Raw genomic sequence first — 7,786 nt, forward strand, 5'->3', positions numbered from 1 at the left:
CATCACCATGGCAACTAATACCCCAAGATTGTAAAATTTTAAGCCTAGTAAATTTTTAAATAATTTCTTCTTATATGATTTGCAATTATATCTGAATTTATGAAGAAATATGTAATTTTACATAAGTGTTGATATAATTTAAGGTATAAATATATCATAATTCATAAAACCAAGATACTATTAATTTTAGAAGTTTTACTAGTCTCTAAATGTTAAAATGTGAAAAATATGGTTTCAGGTTTGATGTACTATAGCATGAATGATTTTGTTATTTGGGATGTGTATCTGGGGGGATGAATAAATATCTCTGTATGTGCAAAGATATCATAACAAGGGTTTGCACAATTGTAATCCTACATATGAAGTGGAGTAAGGAAATAACTTTGGGACATCTTGAAATGCTTATGGTAATAATGTCAAAACACTCTCATATTAAACTTTGAATGCCTCAGTGAATTCATCAACACATAACCACACCATGTTACTATTCTTAGACATGGTTAATTGACCTATTAAGTCTGAGAAAGAAAAGATTCCTACCCTGTAGAGATTACATTGGAAAAGAATTGATTTATGAATGTACACACATATTATGGGAAAAGATTCATGGATATATTTAATATATGTGAGCAAAATTACATAAAGGATAACTTTATCAATATTGCATATTGGTGAGTTTTTGTCTTTTCCACCTTCCCTGGAACTAGGAAATAATGAATTCAATGTGTAAACATATCTTTCTTTCCTCTTTATCAGAGAGGTATTCTTGGACATACATGGGTGGTGACTTTATTATATGGATCAAGTGACCCTTGCTAGCATAAATACAATCTCCCTGAGTTTTATATTTAGAGAAGGTAGAACAATTATAGATAATTGTTGCATAAGGTCTCAGCCTGAACAAGTCAGAGCTTTCAAGGAATTATTCAATCTCTATAACCTATTATATATACATATATTTATATATATACATATGTATATATATGATTATTCAATCTCTATAATCATTTATGACAGTGATTTCAGGTAATCACAAACACTGAGCCTATACATATTCATCTTACTTGTTTACATGCGTGAAAAGAAAATCTGTAAATAAGGTGTTAAAATTAAAGTCTTATGCCTCATCAGTTCCAGTGGGTATATGATATCTTCTTCAACAAATTTGTCTATCATTGTTTTTGAGGGATGTGGATGAGCTGATTATTGTTCGTGAAATAAGCCAACTCCGGCCAAAATGAACAAATCAGGAGACTATAGATGCTGGAGAGGATGTGGAGAAACGGGAACCCTCTTGCACTGTTGGTGGGAATGCAAATTGGTGCAGCCGCTCTGGAAAGCAGTGTGGAGGTTCCTCAGAAAATTAAAAATAGACCTACCCTATGACCCAGCAATAGCACTGCTAGGAATTTATCCAAGGGATACAGGAGTACTGATGCATAGGGCCACTTGTACCCCAATGTTCATAGCAGCACTCTCAACAATAGCCAAATTATGGAAAGAGCCTAAATGTCCATCAACTGATGAATGGATAAAGAAATTGTGGTTTATATACACAATGGAATATTACGTGGCAATGAGAAAAAATGAAATATGGCCTTTTGTAGCAACGTGGATGGAACTGGAGAGTGTGATGCTAAGTGAAATAAGCCATACAGAGAAAGACAGATACCATATGGTTTCACTCTTATGTGGACCCTGAGAAACGTAACAGGAACCCATGGGGGAGGGGAAGGAAAGAAAAAAAACAGGTTAGAGTGGGAGAGAGCCAAAGCATAAGAGACTCTTAAAAACTGAGAACAAACTGAGGGTTGATGGGGGGTGGGAGGGAGGAGAGGGTGGGTGATGGGTATTGAGGAGGGCACCTTTTGGGATGAGCACTGGGTGTTGTATGGAAACCAATTTGTCAATAAATTTCATATTAAAAAAAAAAAAGAAAAATAATAGACCTAAGTGGCAGTGAAAATCTTAAAAAAAAAAAAAAAAGAAATAAGCCAACTCCACTCTCTTTAGGCAAAATCCAATGAAATGGCTTTATACCACCTTGTTGGATCACCATAGGCCTAGAGAGGGTCCTAAGATTTCAGGGGATTTTGCAAGAGTCATCTTGTCTAGTCAGCTAGACCCAGGATTGAGTAAACTTCTGCATGGTTCAAGTATGTTTTGTATGCTGCATTACAAAAATGGAACTAAATATGTAATCCTGAATTGTATTTTGATTACTTCTTAATTATTCTATGTTGCATGATGAGCAACCTCCAGTGTTACCACATTCTTCATCAAGAGGGAAACCACATTCTCATCAAGAGCTTCATCAATGAAGCTTACAAAACTGCATTGTATTCCAGTCCCACTTCTCTGAGGTAACATGTAGTTTATACTTTGAAATATTCATATTCAGTGTCCTTGGATTTCACTCAGGATTTCACTCACACAGTGGTTAATTTCAACAGATGCATAACTTTGACTCTTTGTGGAAAACTTGTTGTTTCAACTTTCAGAGAGTAACCTAGATTCCAAGGTCTATAGGACATATCACTGTGACCCACTCCTATGTATCACTTTTAAATATATTCATGTCAGCTCAGAGGAAACATTTGCCTTTGCAATCACCCAGTAAATGGGAACTTACCCATGCCAATAGATTCCTAAATGTCTGTCTGATCAAAAGGTTTTCTTTCTTTTCTTTTCTTTTTCAGGTTAATAAGATTTTACATGATTTCTCATGTGGTCTTTTAGTTTTCATTTCAGCAATTTCCCACAACCAAAGAATATACTGATACCTGTGCTACTTTACTTGTTTTAAGTTATCCTGAAGCTTTACTAAACAATTCTAGAAATCAAGATCATCTGGAAGGCTTGCCTAAAATATCATGTTCATGCTCAACCTAGATCCATCAAGTCAGAATTTCAAGAGGAAAGATCTGTTAATCTGCATGTTTTATAAGAATTGGTTATTCTTATCATGTGAGCGTTATAAGAATTCTGACTCACAGCATTAAAGGGAAAATAATGAATCATATTACTTAATGCTTTTAGAATTGGAGGTGGAGAGAGATGTGTTAAGCACCAAGGACATAAGAATACCCCATATCATAATTGATCAGAATTTAAGGAAAATATATGTTGTCTTCTAGAGCTTCATTATAAAGTGCCAGGGAAGAATCCATTTAATGATGTAATAAGTTTGAATACAATACCCTTGGGACTCTGTTCAAAGAAGAACTGTTTAAATGCAAGGTTTTGTTCTGTTTTGTTTGCCGCAGCTTTCATTTGTATACAGAAAAAAGTAAAGAAACAAATTCATCAATTTTATTTGAAACATATATTCTAAATACACTAGAGAAATGAAATATTTTAAAGTCTATTTAAATATGCTTAGTTTTTTTTTTTTTTAATCTTATTACTTTAGCAAGACCTCTTATCATTAAAGAACAATCACAGCAGAATGATCCTAAAAGCTAGAATCAGAAACGTGGAGTTTGGGACCTTAATTTGGCATCCACAGCTCTCTCCTTTAAAATGTCAATCATGTTAACATACTACAGTATTATTAAGAATTTTCTTCAAAAATCATCTGCATGTTGTGTTCCGATCAGTCTGTGGGGGATAATTTTAGAGTCAGGAAGACTTTGGAAACATATTGTAGTAATTTTAGCCCAGACCAGAGTGATAGTTATGGAAAAGATGATTAATAGTTAATTCTGGATACATTGAGAAGGCAGAACCAACAGGATTTCGCAAAGTATTGGATATGTGTGACAGAGGAAGAGAAGCATCAAAGATGACTTCAAGGTTTTCACACTGAAGGGTGAAAAGGACAGAGCTGTAACTCACTGAAAGAAGAAAGGCTATAGTTGGAGTGGGTCTGTGGGAGAATACCAAGTATTCATTGTAGACATTAGGTTCAAAATATCTCTTAAATATGACAACAATGCTGAAGAATATACAAGTCTTGTGCTTAGAGCAGAAGTCTGGAATAGGGATATCAATTTGGGAGTCATCAGCATATGAGTGGTATTTAAAATCAAGAGATGGGATAAGATTATCAAGGTAGTGGGTGTGGATAAGAGAAGAGGTTGAGCCTTAGGGCATCAAATCATCAATAGGCAGTATTGAAGATCTTAATCTGTCATCCATGCAGGGATGACAGATGATAGTGTAGTCTCTCCATTCTCTATGTGTAATTATAGATATCGGCCCACAACTGTCCACCTTGTCCACAAAGTTGCCATTCTGTATCTAATTATCATTTTAGTAGCTATATATTTAATCATACGAACTTAATAAATATATTTTAATCATTCCTATACTCAAGATTATTTCTGATCAGTGCCTCTTGTCACTAATGCTGAAATAAATACCTTCTTATGTTTGATTTTCCCTTCTTTTTGATTATATCGTAGAATAAATTCCCAGGGGTGGCTTTACTTCATCAAAGGCAATGAACAATTTTATGGCTCTCAGTAGAAAAGTTTTATAGTTCTTGATATATAACTCCAAATTACTTTCAAAACGGGTTATACCAATTTACTTTACATGCTGCAGCTCTATTAAAATAGGTAATATAACTAAATGAAACTGCAACACTAATTCAACCAAAATCAAATTGTCTAAAACTATTTTTTCACAATATATTCTATCTACAATGATTTTGTTTTTTGTTTCACTTCTCCCATTTAATATGTGTCTTCATTTCTCTTATTAAATGGTATCTTATATAAGGGTATTAGTGGGCATTCAGATGGAGTGAATTTGATCATTTAAATGCAGACGAATTTCAGAAAAAATGGGCCTACCTTCAGAACTTTCAAATATGTGTATATAAGACATAGAATAGTAGCTAGAGCTATAGTGAATCAAATATCTGGACTTAGAAGTCAACCCATGGCTACTTTACAGAGCTGTATGTTGTAATCTATGCATAGAGAGTATTTCAGCAGTAATATTTTGAGAAGCTGAGGCATTGGAAGTAAAATAATTCTGGCTAATGATGAAACATGAGGATTGACCATGAAAGCCAATTTCAAAAGTGGAGTCAAAGGAAAGGTCACATTGCAGTTGGTAAGATTAAGTCCTAGAAACTAGATGACAACAAAGGAATATTTTCCATCTAGATCCAAGATAAGGTATCTCTTAGCATTCCAGGGCTGGATGCTACCTATTTGAGAAGGTACCCTATTAAATGCTACCCTATTTAAGAAGAAGAAAATCATCTCTTGTGGGTTTAGTTTTTTGTTCCTTGTTTTTTTAGTTCATCTTTTTTATTGTTAACTTAAAGTTCTAAAATCCTACAAAGAAAAAAATCCCTTTGACCTCACTGAAAATAATGTTATGAGCCCTGTAAACCTAATGTCTGATCTTGTCTCCATCTCTTACTTTACATGTAGGATGCTCAAGAAGAGATTGTGACAAACTTTCTGAAAATTTGAAAGAATTTACATGTTTGTTTTAAAACTTTACTAATTTACTTTCACCTCAATGTTTAAATATGTGTTTACCCTATTATACAGTCTGCATGTATGTTAGGTATAATTTTTTTATGCATGATGTATTTGAATAAATTTTAAAATAAAATTAAAAGTGCTATTAGTCGGGGCACCTGGGTGGCTCAGTTGATTAAGTGTCTGACTTCAGCTCAGGTCATGATCTCACGGTTTATGAGTTTGAGCCCCACGTCCAGCCTGGAACCTGCTTTGGATTCTGTCTCTCTCTCTCTCTCTCTCTCTCTCTCTCTCTCTCTGCCCCTCCCCTGATCATGCTCTCTCTCTTTCTCTCTCTCTCTCTCAAAAATAAATAAACATTACAAAAAGTGCTATTAGTCTCTCTTTTGTTGGTGTTGTTTTTATTGCTAAGAAGAGGTTGCAAGTGGCCCATATCATTTGTGTTTTCATCATGTTGGTTTCCAGAGTAAGTGACCCAGAGTAGATGGTCAACTGTTCATGAGATAACAGCTATTCTGGACAATATCTAAACTAGGATCTTCATTCGGAGGGAGAAGTCAAGGATGAGTTTTTCAGGTTGGCTGAAAACAGAGGCAATCCTGAAGGAAGAGCACATGCATGTCTACTGGTGTAGACAATATTTTCATCTTCTAAAATGGTCTTTCTGGATTTTCCATAATTTCCCTACTCAGCCTAACACAAAAAAGAATAGGCACAAAAATTAGTACACCTGAGCCTAATAATTGGAATTTATGTGCACAGTTCTACTCTTGCAATGTCTGTGTAGTTGATGAGAAAAATGAGTCCTACTAAGTAAATCTTTTGGGGTACAAGCTATCTAAGACTATCATAAGCTGGTTTCCCAGGAAGCAAACTCTGAGATGGAGATTTACCACTGGAGGTTTACTGGGGCATGCCCTCAGAAACAACATCTGTTAGAGGGTGAGAGAAGAGGACTATGCAGGAGGAAGTTAATTGCAACCCAGGATCATCAGAAACCTCAGTCAATCCCACAGTGATCTCTAAAACTGAGATGGTCCTTTAGAGAAATCCCAAATTGAGGCTAAGGTCTAGGACTTTTGTACCCCTGCATGGACCAGTCATTGGATAAAGTCTGCCCCTAGGAAGGAGTAAAAGCCATGGGCAAGACAGCTCTATCCAGCTGAAATAAATCCCCAAGGAAGGATACATACAGCTGCCAAAAATCACAACAGGGTGGTACAACAAAAAGAGAACTACCATAGTGAAGATGAACATTTTAATTTGGTTATGATAGGATGGGAAAAGGTAGAAAGGAGAGAGAAAAGATGAGATAAGAAGAAAGACCTCGGCAATGATAAGCTCAATACTTATAGGTAAATCTTATAAAAACAAAAAACAAAAAAACAAAACCTAGGCAGCCTCTGGGCCTGGTCCCTTCATACCCTTTAAGAGAACTCAGAATTTAGTCTTGATAAGAAAATCTCCCATAATGTTTATAGCAGTGCTATCAACAATAGCTAAATTATGGAAAGAGCCCAAATGTCCATCGACTGATGAATGGATAAAGAAGATGTGGTATATACATACAATGGAATATTACTTGGTGATCAAAAAGAATGAAATCTTGCCCTTTGCAACAACATGAATGGAACTAGAGGGTATTATGCCAAGAGAAATAAGTCAGTCAGAGAAAGACAAATATCATATAATTTCACTCATATGTGGAATTTAAGAGAAAAACAAATGAACATAGGGGAAGAGAAGAAAAATAAGATAAAAACAGAGAGGGAGGCAAACCATAAGAGACATAAGAACTGAGAGCTGCTAGAGGAGAAGTGGGTGGGTGGATGGGCTAAATGGGAGATGGGCATTAAGGAGAGCACTTTTTAGGATGAGCACTGGGTGTCATATGTAAATGATGAATCACTGGGCTCTACTCCTGAAACCAATACCACACTGTATGTTGACTAACTTGAATTTGAATAAATTAATTTTTTTAAAAAAGAAAATCCTCCAAGTCAAACAACCAGAGCCTACCCTATAATTAAGGTAAAGTCTATGGGCTAATTAGGGGGAAAAAAGAGGTAGAAATAAAATTAAAGAAAAAGTGAAAGGCAGACAAAACTAATACTGTGCAGTATTTTCATTTTATTTTGCCAGGTACAGTAGTTGGTAATTAATAGCTATTATTTAATTGAGCTCTATCAATAAATCTAAGAAACAGGTATTATTCCCATTTTATGGATAGGAAGCTAAAGCTCATAGATTAAATGTCCAAATTCATTTAACTTGGAAGGAGTTATAAGTCACCACATACAGGTTATGAAAAAGTCTTAGATAGCATAACTTTCTTTGGAAAC

Source organism: Felis catus, chromosome D4 (assembly GCF_018350175.1).
Source record: "Felis catus isolate Fca126 chromosome D4, F.catus_Fca126_mat1.0, whole genome shotgun sequence".
NCBI lineage: Eukaryota > Metazoa > Chordata > Mammalia > Carnivora > Felidae > Felis > Felis catus.